The following is a 13058-nucleotide window of genomic DNA, read 5'->3' as shown; positions in this document are numbered from 1 at the left end:
CAAAAGGGTACAAGAGGACAAAGCCAAACATCTTTGTATTGAATTTCAGTACAGCAAGATGTGCTTTTGAAAAGGAGGGGCATGCTACACAGTTTTTCATCATGCTTTTTATGTGTTCTTAAGGGTGATCTTTCTAATAAATTTTAACCAAAAGGAACAGAATGGTTTCACTACAGAGCATAAAGCCTTTGTCTTTGGCATAAATCACAAATGAGTGAGATCCTGAAAGACTTTTTCCAGAACTGGAGAAACACTAACAGCGTTCACGTGACATGTGCCAGATATCCCTAGATTCTTTGCATACGAGAGCTAAAAAGACTCTTGCACAAGGGCTCTGTCCACAACAGGCTTGGTACTTCTGCCTCATACTCCTTCCCTCCCTGCATGACTCGGGTGACTCATGATAACTTCATTGTGTCTAGGACACTTTAGGGCCATCTAAAATTTGAAGGACTAACCATCTCTATGATGTCATTTTCATCTTGATTTCCGTCCATCTCGCTGGAAATGAGCACTGGACAGAGCACTCTCTTCCGGTGCGCTGTTTCCTGCTGATCACTCTCCCTGTTACAATGGCGTGCCTTAGATAAAGTAACTGTTACAATGGCTTGCCTTAGATAACTGTTACAATGGCGTGCCTTAGATAATGCGCCAGCACTGAGACTCCTTCGTGCTTACTTTCTTTGCAGCAGTTTAAGGAACACAAGCCAAGTCTTACTCCGACTGTGGATTTCCAGAGACGACCCATTTGCATATCTGAAGAAGGAATGTGGCTCTTAATGATCTTAATGGAAACCAGAAATGTATCATTTTCCTGATAAGTTGTCATTGTGCACGTTCATCTTCCTGACACCAGAATGCAAGCATGTAAATCTAGGAACTGCTGCCTGTCACCAAAGACACTGAAGTGACATTCCCAGTTTTCACAGCCTGTTCCCACACCAGATTTCTCTACTACATTCCAATGTGATCTCCTCTCCATCCCCTCACCCCCAACTTTAAATTTTTTTTTTGTTCTTAAAAGCTAATTTCCAATGTCAGTCTATAATAGTTCTCGAAACTCTCAGCACAAAAGCTTCTTTTTTGGGGATTATACTTCCCAGTTTATCTGGACATTCTTTCCAAACAAGCCTCTGAATTACCTTGTGAAATCCTTAGTAATGTTCCCGGAACCTTCTGACATTAAGCTTAATTAAGGTTTACGTGTTAATATCAAACAATAAAATGAGGACAGCACAGAAACATTGAAGAAAAATAGAAGCAAGGTAATTAGCCGGGGCGATACTTGTTCCTTGAATTTTACCACTGTACGTATGTGTCCTTGCCAATTTGCAGATTTTTTTCAAGTTATTAATTACAGCTTCCGAGGAAGAATGTTTAAGGTACCTCAGGAGCCATCTTTTAAAGCCTTCGCAGATTTAATGAAAAGCTGGTGATTGCTGCCTTGAATAGCAACAGAGATGCCTCCCAACCTTAGAGGAATCAGCTAATGCCTAATTTCTCTTATCTGTGAACAAGCAACTATCATTGCTCACACCTTTCCTGAAGTTCATTACCAAGTAATAGAGCTCCTCTTTGTTTACACGCTGCTTACAATGCAGATGGGATTTTCCTCTGTGTCGTGATGACTCTGCCTCTTTTGAAAAAGGAAACCACACCAATATACTTTATGATTTAAAACCATCAGGATAGAAACGGAGCAGAGATGCTAAGCAAAGTAGGAGAGCTAGTTTGAAACGTGCCACTAAGGAGGGAGGGGAAAGGCAAGGTATGTGAGAGACATAAAGATTACTTTACACATGTCCTTCAAAAAAGTTTAATACATAGTCAGGTCACATTACTGCACATCAAATTCTCCAGGTCTCTGGCTGCCAGTAGCAATTATCTGTAAAAGAACATGTTTTCCCCGGTGACTCGCTATCGGGAATTTTCGAGTATACCTAAGCATAGCCTTGAGCAAGCTCCTATGGGGCGTATTCAGAATATAGGATTTCATTTGGATGCGATATCAAGGTTTCTGCACGGGACCTCTATCCATGTATTTTTACATCTGTTTTAACATATTGATGTGTTTATCTGTGGACTTTAATTACATGACATAAGTATATATAAATTTAAATAGTACTCCTGAGCTTCCTCTCAACTTTTGTCCTGAAGCATACAAATATATTTCCCTGAGTGTCTGCATGATTTTATATTATAATGGTGCTTCCTGAGTTTTCCTCATTATTTGGTGGGGAAAGGTGTTGAATATCTGTAGGCCGCTGAGGCCCCAGGTCTTGTTCTCTCCGAGCAGGTCACGCTGCACTCATTTCCAGTGAGCAGTAGGGTCACGGCGGGTGTCATCTTTCGAGGCCATGCCAAACCAATGTCAGTTGGCCACGAGTCACCTTTCAAAGAGCAAAGCATACGCTCAAATAGTTCAAAAACAGCAGCGGCGCTTCCAAAAAATAACTTTTCATGGTTCTCGTTAAGGATTCATAATATAACTTCAAATCCTCAACCGTTCAAATAGGATGCCGTTTCCCTTGGAATTTCAGATGTTGGCTGTGTACGCACTGGCTCCATGGAGGTGGCATTAACCAGAACTGTCCTTCTCTGATTTATAAACCCCACCAGTGTGTTTGTGCACCATCACCTCTATAAAGGGGCAGGCAAGAAAGGGAGAAAGAAAGAAAGAAAGAAAGAAAGAAAGAAAGAAAGAAAGAAAGGAAGGAAGAAAGACAGACCCAGAAAGGAAGGAAGGAAGAAAGACACAGAAAAAAAGGAAGGAAGGAAGGAGGGAGGGAGGGAGGAAGGAAGGAAGGAAGGAAGGAAAGAAAAGAAAAGAAAAGAAAAGAAAAGAAAAGAAAGGAAAAGAAAAGAAAAGAACTCAGTGATAATGACCAATAGGTATATTTACAATATTTTGGACAATGCACAGCATGTCTTTTCCTTCTCCTTCTGAGCTGAACTGGCCAAAATAATACCCTTCGCCTTTTTACTTGCTTTCTCAACAAGAATGGGTGGCTTTTTCTCTCGAATGTCACCCGTTACACTTAGTCCCTCAGGAGCCCTAAGCAATATGTCCTGGATGGATGAGCCACTTCCTTTGTGAAGGAACCACCTAAGACCAGCTCAGGAGAGAAGGGCAGGGTATGCAGGATCTCTATAACATTTGGAGCTGGGATGTGTGCATACCCAGCCTAGCTGACAGGATATTTAACAAGGCTCTGACTTATCTACTTTCCACTAAGGAGATTTGAGAAGTCCACGAAGGGCAGGAGTCTAGCAGGTCCTGTTTACTGCAGACTGGAGTTTGCCAAATGAAAATCACCGAAGGGCTTATGATGAGTCTTTCCAAGGACACTGAGAACCCAACTGTTCCCTTCAACTCTACACTAGCTGAGGCAATCTGGCTGACATCACCTCCTACCCTAATACACAAGGTTCAATGTTTTGCAAAGGCCATATGAACCCTTTGGGATTTTCACAGAGCCATGTGTTCTTTTATTACTGCAAAGCTCAACGATGAATACAATGGTTTTCAGGCCTTTGTAGCTTGGGTGATCTCGGAACAGCTTTGACTTCCGTGGCCACAAAATGTAAGCGGAGTTGAAAAAGTCAAAATCTTCATCTTCTCTCTTTGTCGGTACTCTCCCAGAATCATGGATGCCTGGCCTCCTCCTTCCTGGATCTCTCCAAATAGATCCCATTTATCTGATTGGATTTCTGTCCCATCTTTCTACATATTACAGCTAATTAGTACCCCCTGATGAGAAGCAGCCCACTGACGGAGAAAGCAGTTAGATAAGACCTACATTAACAAATGTAGTTCATTTAATATCATTTGTGCTGCTGCATTATTAATAATACATAATTACCCTGTGCAGGCTGGAAGGGGAAAAGAAACCTCTTCTCTAATTTCTTGGCCTTTGCAGAGAAGCGGTGTATCAGAGTGACTAAAACAGGGTTGGGCTATCCACTGTGCCATCTATCATAGAACTTCCCATGTCATGCTATTTTATTGACTTTGGGGCTAGCTACAATTTCTACACTCCAACACAGCCACAGACTACTCAGAGACAACTTCTGTTTTCAAAAAGGACAACTTCTCCTTTCAGAATGTCCCACAGGGAGGTCCAGCCGACAGCTATCGGCAAGCTGGGGCTCGGGTTCTTTCTTCAGACTGTTATCGAAAAGACCCAACGCCCTAGGTAACGGGTGGTACTGGGGTCAACAACTAATGCTCGAAAGATTTGATGCAACATAAGATATGAACCTGACATCATTCTTTCCACCCTCCAGAATGTGACCGAGCCACAGTAGAAAGGGTCCTGGCACATGGCCTGCATCGTAATATGACAGGTACTAGTGGCCGCTTAGGAAGACTGGCCAGTCTTGATGGAGTGCCTCCTCGGTGCCAAGTTTTATGCTAAACCCTTTACGTGTATTCATTCTCCCAGGCTTCTTATGCTGGAAGTTTCTATTTTCGTGCTAGAGGTCATCCAAATCTGGCAACACCTCACAAACTGTCATGAAAGAAAAATCTCCTGTAAGTAGTCCATGCTCCTTGCGTTTTCCTTTGCTGACTTCTCCTCAGCCAGAGCCTAGGCTCCCAAACACTGTTTGCCAGAGGGCAGCACAAACACATGCAGAGCAGACGCCCACCGTGTGTTTGTTTGCACAGGTGAGGCAGGTTTGAACGAAGGCTTAAGCAGTTAGATCAGAAAACTGAGGGGCTCCAGATTCAAGGCCTGATACCCAAGGGAACCAGGAAAGCCTCAGCCAAGAACAGGAGAAGGACCGAACCCTCCTAAATGTGTCTTTTCTCCGATTAACGGTACACGTGAGCTCCTGGTCTTGCCTCGTCTTTCCGTTCATTTATTCAGCAAATCTTCCTGAGAGTTTGCAAAGGGGAAAGGGAGAATTTGAAATTCAAAATTAGTAAATGAGGGAGCAAGGACTTCCTCGTTGTGGACAGAGAGGAAAGGCAGCAATAAAGATACATTATCACAATGGGATATTTTCCAGGGACAATGTGGATACAAAGACAGGAATGCTCAATTCTATCCAAGTGATCAGAGAAAGTTTGACCAAGAGACTACAAGTGGATTCTTACAAAATGAATACCCTTTTTCCAGGGGGACAGATGGCCAGGAATGCATTTTCTCTTACTGTTATTATTGCCACTATTTTACACAATAAACCACAAGTCCCTGCCCCTGATGGTTGAATGTTTTGTTTTTTCAAAGACTTTGGTTTTCAAGATCACTAGCCTTATCACCTCCTTATCTCTCAGAGACAGTTTGTAAGCCAGAGACAGGGGCAATGGTTAGGATACAGGCCCAGCATTCAGCATGAGAGAAAGGAAAGATATTAAGTACTGATTCATGAAAGAGCTTACATCTAGAATAATGTTAGCACTGATTTTTATCTACACTGGAGTTTCTTCCCATCTGGTTCACAGTATATCACAGTTTTAAAATATAAATGATTAAGGAATTTTTTTTCCTCTCAATGATCCTCAGTGTTTATAAGATACAGAACAGAATGAAAATCCTCTGAAATTTAAGACATCTGTACTGTCATATCCATTAGTTCACATCTTGGTGCAAAAGAACTTACTCTATCCATCTGCAAGATCCCGTGACATCCAATTCCCTTTCTTTAAAAAACAAAACGTAGCCACCTCCCTGTGTTCAACTCAAGGCATTGCTGTGATCTCCTTTGGGCATTGCAAAAGGACTGCCATGCGTGGTGGGGACTACCAAGTGTTCTTCCTTCCTCCTCAGCAGACAGTTAGACTGTCTCCCTCTCTCTCTTCCCTGAAATCCGACAGGCGTGTGTCTGAATGTGTGAGCAGCAGCTCGGCATGTCAGCCCAAAGCCCAGTCCATAACCCCACTTTAGATGCCGCTCCTCTGCCCCGAAGATAAGCAGAGGACTCTGAGGCCCTGTACTGTAGCAGAGACTCATAGAAGAACAGTTCAATAATGCACCAACCTGACGTTATTTTCTTACTATCAATACTCCTCCAAATCAAGAGTTTCTGAGGTGAAATGCTGTACGTCTTTGCTCTGGCCTTTCATTTACCCCAGAACAAAGGTGATTTAGACTACCAGAGTAAGTTTTACACGAAGAGATATCGAGGAAGAAGGTATCTGCGGGGTTTCACATGGATCTTACAGCTGCATAGTTTGGTGAGGTGGCCTGGAACGCCATTGCAGGCAGTAGTGGGGTGAGGCTAAGCGGAAGTGGGATGGGGCTGAACGGAAGTCAGAGGGGGGTAAGCGGAAGTAGCAACCCTACTAAACGTCAACCTTGGGCAAAGTGAGGCACTGAAATCGAACCCGATCCCCTGTACAGGGGTGGGGCGGGGGAGGGGGCACAGTGCTGATCACTGTTCCCAGGAGGTGTGGCAACTGCTGTTCTAGGTGACTGTAGCTTTCTATTCAAATGCCACTTTCTGCCTCTGCCTTCCCCACTCCTACTGTCTATCTTGGCTCTTCCTGCGAATCCTGTATTTTCCCTCCACACTACTTAACAAAGAAAGTTAAAGCAGGGAGATTTTATTGAACAACTGTCTTTGTCCCTCCACTAAGCTTTCCTGAAGACAAAGCCTCCCCAAGGGAGGGAACGCCTTCTTCGCATTTGAACCGCCTGGTCTAGAATCATGTCAGCTGTCTGGTAGCCCTTATCCCTCCCCTCCCACTTTACCAGGGAGCTCTCACGTTTGCTAAGTAATTCCAGCTTAGTCTTTCATTCTCCCAACAGTCTAGAGATTATAACTTTAGGAGGTGACAATCAATGACCTGTAAAGGCCCTTCTAATTAGAAGAGATTATGATTTTAAATCCTCACTCCCAGTAAACAACCACGGGTACACCCACAGAAAACAAATATATACACAAAAAGTGCCAGTACCATAGATATCCTTGAAAGATTTCACCCCAACCTCCCCAAAGGCCACTCTCCTGCCTTCCAGACACCGGAGACGTGTATTCGAAGACAGAAAACAGACGCAAACACCCAGAATGTGACTATCCCTCTGCAGACGCACTTCTTCCCTACAACCACTAGCACAGTCTGAGACAAATATGCGCACATATGTGAAAGTCACTTAGCACCTGTCACTTGGGTGACATTTATTCTATGATTTCCTACCTCGTCCAATAAAATAGGAATGCATTAATCCAAAATTAAAATAACATCCTCACCTCTATTAGCTATTCAGTTTTGGATGTTTCATCAGATTGCTGTCCTCTGTGGAAGGTACAGGGAGAACAAATGCTTCTCCCAGAGTCCCCCATTATTCTGCCATTTACATTGCAAATGTTATCAAAAATGCAAATATGTGACATCTCTAATTGTTTCTCCGTCTTATCCTACGCTAAACACGGGCTCGCTTAAATCGTATTTCCCAGAATAAAAGATCTGGGGGGGTTAGTGTTGTGGCTTTCTGTATTTAGAGGTCCTCAGCCAAAACTACATTAATATTGCTTTTAAAAGTTACTCACCCAAGCCCTGAAGAAAGAAGATCCTTTGGATAAGAAAGCAAGAGAGGCAAATCTCACAAGACAGTCACTCGGGCGTAAGAGTGACATGCAAGTGTGTCAGAGCAGGAAGGCCTAGGGGTACAGGCGTGACCGATGTTGCAGAGCCCACAGCGAGGAGCCTCGGCAGGACTCTCAGTCAGCTTTTCTGTTTCCATCTGGAATTTTACAGACATGGCCTCCCCACCGCCAAGTAGCAGTCATCACGCCCCCTACCTCCCTGATTGTGCCCCCTCCCATGCCAGTCCACGGACAGAATCACACTTAGCTGGGTGCAGCCAATTACCCTCAGGTGCTGCAGAGGCTCCTGGCGCCAAAGGAGAGACGGGCAGCCAGTAGTACCTAGGGTTTTGCCCTACACATGGCCTCTGTCTCCCTTCCCTTGAGTCAACTCCATCTAGGATGAGGGCCAGAGGCAATCAATAAGACACGAAACAAATCACGTCCTTTTCACCATTCGTAAACCAGAACATCCCCCTGCATGTGCACTTTTCTACGTGGAGACACCAAGCCACTGCATTTGGGACAACACTCAAGCATGTGGTGTGCAGGAGCAGAAGGTAGCCCTGTGCCTTTGACAGTGTAATGTTAACTATATAAAAGACTGTATTTCATTTGAGCACTCTTCTGCCCATCCCCAATCTTCTTTCATTAATGTCCAGCATCCCGGCCTGCTTAGAATTTTCCCACCGAAGGACAAGAAAATGAACGGGAACAGCCACGAATCTAAGATGGCCTTACCGATAACCCTCAAGGACTTACCCAAAGTACCAACTCTTTGTAGACAGTGTTTTGATGAGAGTCTAGTGAAGACTGTACATTCTCTTCCCAGATTTAAAAGCAAAAAGCACACATTAGCACGCCAATCTATTGTTATATGGGGTTTCATTGCTGTTTTTGTTCTTTTTTAAACCCTTCACTGGATTCCGCAGTACAAGTCCCTGGAGTTTCTGGCACTTGCTTGAAGAGTGAAGGTGTCAGTCCAGTCACATGAGAAGAACATGGGAACATGGGTATCAAGTTCAGAGTCCTAGGTTTACTGCTGGCTTCTCTGAAACATTTGTCCCTTCATTCTACAAAGGAAGATTCTGGTACCCACACTATGTAGCAAGTGACAGGAGAACCTATCTGTTTTAGCACTCCACCCAACCACCTCCTAAACTCTCTGTGTGCAACACACGTGTCCCCAGTGGTGAAATGCCTTGTACGTCTCCTTCTGTAGCCTCAGATACCAAGTAGATGCGCAGTTCACATTGCTTTTGACATTCCTATTTCCTATCAGAGCAGTAGGAAACAAATCCTGACGCTCCCATGTTTGATTATGGAACTCAAGCCTTTCCTTCAGAGTCGCTCTAGGCCACATTTCTCACAGCAGTGAGTAGAAGCAGGACCTCTGCAGGCTTCTTTTCCCTACTCTATTATGTACACGTTATATTATACACATGTTACAGTCTAAAAGTTAAGTGTCCCATAGACTCACGGGTTTTAATGGTTAACTACTTCAGCCAGTTACTGTTAGGGTAGTTTGGGGAACATTTAAGAAGGGGTGGTTTGCTGAGGAAATGGGTCAATGGAGCCAGACCTTGAGGTTTTATAGCCTGGCTCAACTTACTGCTCCCCCCAACCCTGCCCTGCCCTGCTTTCTAAATGCAGGTGCAATTCGACCAGACATCTACTTGCCCCTGCCACCATGCTTTCTCTGCCTGTTGCCATGCCTTCCTTGCCATGATAGACTACGTTCCTGGAAATCCTAACAAGAATCAGTCCTGTTTCCCCTTAAGTTGCTTTGGTCAGGATCTTTTATTACAGCTAAGAGAAAGTCACCAATACAACAGGATTACGTAGGGCCATTTTCATACAAGCATATAATGCAATTTGAGCACATACTCTCCAAGGCCCCAACTCCACTCTCCTGGACAGACTTACCTTCACTGGCCTATTGGCTATATATAAAATGGCACCGTCGGTCTTACAGGGATAGCTCCAACAGTACGTAAAGAATAGGAATCTGAAAGACTTTAAATCTAATACACAAGGGAAAGGGATGCAAAATACCATCTCTTTAGCATGACACGCCCATGGGCAATCATAAACACACAGTGGCTAAAGCCACCAGGAATACTAGGTCTACACAGGTCAGGTCTACCCAGGAGTCACTGATCAAGGAGCTCATGGGGTCTTACCACTTATGATTGCACTATTGGTGACTATCAGACTCTAGGAGCGAGGGAGGAATAGCATTTAGTGCTCTTTAGTGTGTAGAAAAACCAGTATGTTTGCATTTAGTTGTGTGTTCACTAGTGAGTCCTGCAGGCTCTGATTGTTACTTCCCAGGCTGTGTTCATAGAACAGGCACTAGGTAAGATCTGTGGGCACAAAACAAAACAGAAGTCATGAATGTGAGAGAAAAGTTATGGTGAGTAAGGGAGTGATGGGGGTTAGAGGGACAGAGTGACCAGAGTGTAATATATATGTATGTGTGTATGTGTGTGTGTGTGTATATATATATATATATATATATATATATATATATATATATATATATATATATATTTGTATGACATCATCAGAGAACCAAGTTTATTAATAATATATGCTTGAGTATTTTTTTAAATATCTGTATGTCCGGTTGTCTCATAAATTCCCCTCACTGAATCAATGTTATTCATCCACTTGAGAATCATCATTCTGCATCATTTCAAAGCTGAGTTCTGTTTCGAGTTGACAGGCTGGAAATAGACTTGAGAATCAAATTTCTGTGGGTAGATAAGAGAATTATAATGTTATTCAGCATCCATTAACAAACAGTCTCAGACACGAGGCACTAGGTAACAGTTGGTCGAGGGGGGGGTGGTGCTTTCCAGAAAGATAGAAGAAGGAAGCGTGTCCCATCTGGTTACTGTAAACGACAAAGATAGGAGACAGTATGAAAAGTGGTCTTGGGGAAATGTGACCTTAGACTCCCATCTGGAATGGGGTGACATGGTAGCATAGAGCGCAAGGCTGAAGACTCCTTGAAATGGGACTTTTTCCCTTCTCTGGGGCTCTCACAGGCAACTGTCTAGACAACCAGGGCATAGATGAGCCGATGGAGACCAGCGTTGTGTTAAACAGCTCTGCGGAGGTCACTCAGCTGGGAGATGGAAAGTTGGTCATCAAAGCCGCACAGCTGACTCCAAATCCATGCAGTTCAGCATCTTCCTAGAGAGAAATTCTTGACAGGAATACTAAGAGGTCCATAATGGTCCTGTCCCCAAAGTCTACAACCTAGACCTCCAACGCAGAGCCAGTGGACATCAGAGCCAGTCCTTGAAGGATCTACAAGGCCCAGACAATAAGTGTGAGTCCATGTCCACAAAGGATATAGCTGAGTTCTCTAATGGTGTAAACCATTAGAGAACAGATACTGAGTTACTTGTACCAAAACCTTCAGCCTGGACAGAAGCAGAGTAGTCTCACCCAACTACTATAAAATGCAGTAAAGACTAGTCCAAAACATTAGCCCAAGATCAGCAGCATCAACCCCAAGTTTCTAAGCTAACTCTGTCAAGCCCTATAAGGTACTTTGGTGCCATCTTGAAAAACAGAGAGAGTCTTCAGATTTATTTCCTTTAGGTAGAGTCTAATGAAAATTTTTGAGAATATGAAATGTTGAAAAAGTTTAAAATGAAGCTCTTCCGGAGCAAGGTAAGATAATTCCGTCAGTAAATGGTTTGCTGTGCAAACATAGGGACTTAATAAGGATTCCCTGTACAGCCCACATAAAAAGCCAGGAGTGCTTTAGCAATTCTGCTAAGCCAGAGCAATGGATTCCTGAGGAAGTGTTGGGGAGCATCAGGCTCCCCTTGGAGCCCCAAGGAAGGGAATCTAACATTGACCTCTGGTGCCACTCACATGTGCATGTACTTCACAGACACACACGAACACGTAAGACGCCATAAAGTTATTTTTACCTGCAACACATTAGGATGGGCAGCTCACGAGGAAGATAAGATCTCTTCTTGCAAATACAAAAAAAAAAAAAAAAAACCCTACATATTCTTTGAACATCTGAATGTTGTGGTATATGTATGAACTTAAACTCCAAAGGACTCTGGAAGCTTCTCTAATGAAACACCTGCAATATATTTATTAGCAATTAAGATGAGGAAATGGACAACATACTGATCAAATTTGTGGTGGACGCAAAGCTGAGTGTTACGGTAAACACATTAGGTGATGGAATTAGGCTCCGAAGAGGCAGCCACAGGCTGGCCTGGGGAATCTCATCCAGCCAGAAAAAATTTAATGCGCACAGAGGCAACTGCACAGTGGCTGAATAAGGTTATATAAATATTCGCAGGTTTGCTGCATAAAAGGTGGATTAGATTATGGAGCTCAGGGGTTGGGGAGTAATGAACAATTTTTGACCCTTAACTATGTGCCAGGCATAGATAGCATCTCATTTAACCCTAAGAAATGAACAGTCCTGTTTGCGTTCAATCAGATAAGTTAATGGAGGTTGAAGACCCTAGGTCATACAGCCAGTAAGTGGCGGGGCCAGGTTTCAAACTCATGTCTGCCAGACTTCAAAGCTCAACTTCTTTATATTATACTAAACTGCCTTTCTGACATAAGGCAGTAAGCCTAGTCAGGACCTTCCTCCAAACCTTTAATCCACTCTCGGTATTTGTGACAGAAGTGTGGCCCATTCTAAGACAGTAAAGACCCAGAAAATCGCGTACCAACCTCCAGATAATCCTCTGATTCTGGGGTTTTATGATAACTACTTCTGGATGTTTGCAGAAACCATGGCCCATGCAGGAGGAGGCCCCATCCACATCTCAAGACCCTGTAACAATCCTCTACTCCTCCCTCCAGGGCAGAGGGTGGATGGAGACCCAGCTACAACCAGTCCCTGCTTGATCTCAACCTGGCCCGACTTCTCACTCAGGTCCATGAGGTCATGGAGCGACTGCTACCTGGACACTCTATTCTCCTAGGAAGGCAAGAAGTCGAGCAACACACGCCCAGTCTTCGTCCAGAGCCCTGCAGCCCTGAGCTGCCTAACTCTCCCGCCTCTGGCTCTGTGCTCAGGCAGTAGCCAGCAGTGCCAGCCGCTCCTCCTACAGAAGGACAATCCGGAAACGTCCCCACTATCCCACGGATGCTCATTCATTCCCCTTTCGGTTTCCTTCCACTGGATTGTTTTATTTTATAATTTTGTCTTACTTTGTCTTGCTCTGGCTTTCCACAGTTGATCTTAACGCAAGGTCAAAAGCAGAGACAGTAGAAGCCGCCCACCGTGCTGAAGAAGTGAAAACCCATGAGACCTTGTCGGCCATTGGTAAATACACCAAGAGTCAAGAAGAGTTACACAAACAGGGAGGTGGTTGCTTATTGCTTATGTCTGTAAACGTCAGATACACCCCTCATTTTCACACTGCAGGGCACGCTGAGAAGCACCATTGAAATAAACTCAAGACTGCGGAAGCCGTGTTATCCATTTATTCCAGGGGAGACATACTTCACTTATTTTGTTTGTT

This window comes from Rattus norvegicus, chromosome 2 (genome assembly GCF_021556685.1).
Source record: "Rattus norvegicus strain SHRSP/BbbUtx chromosome 2, alternate assembly SHRSP_T2T, whole genome shotgun sequence".
In the NCBI taxonomy this organism is placed as follows: Eukaryota; Metazoa; Chordata; class Mammalia; order Rodentia; family Muridae; genus Rattus; species Rattus norvegicus.
The sequence above is the reverse complement of the archived record's forward strand: the minus strand, read 5'-3'. Positions refer to the sequence as shown.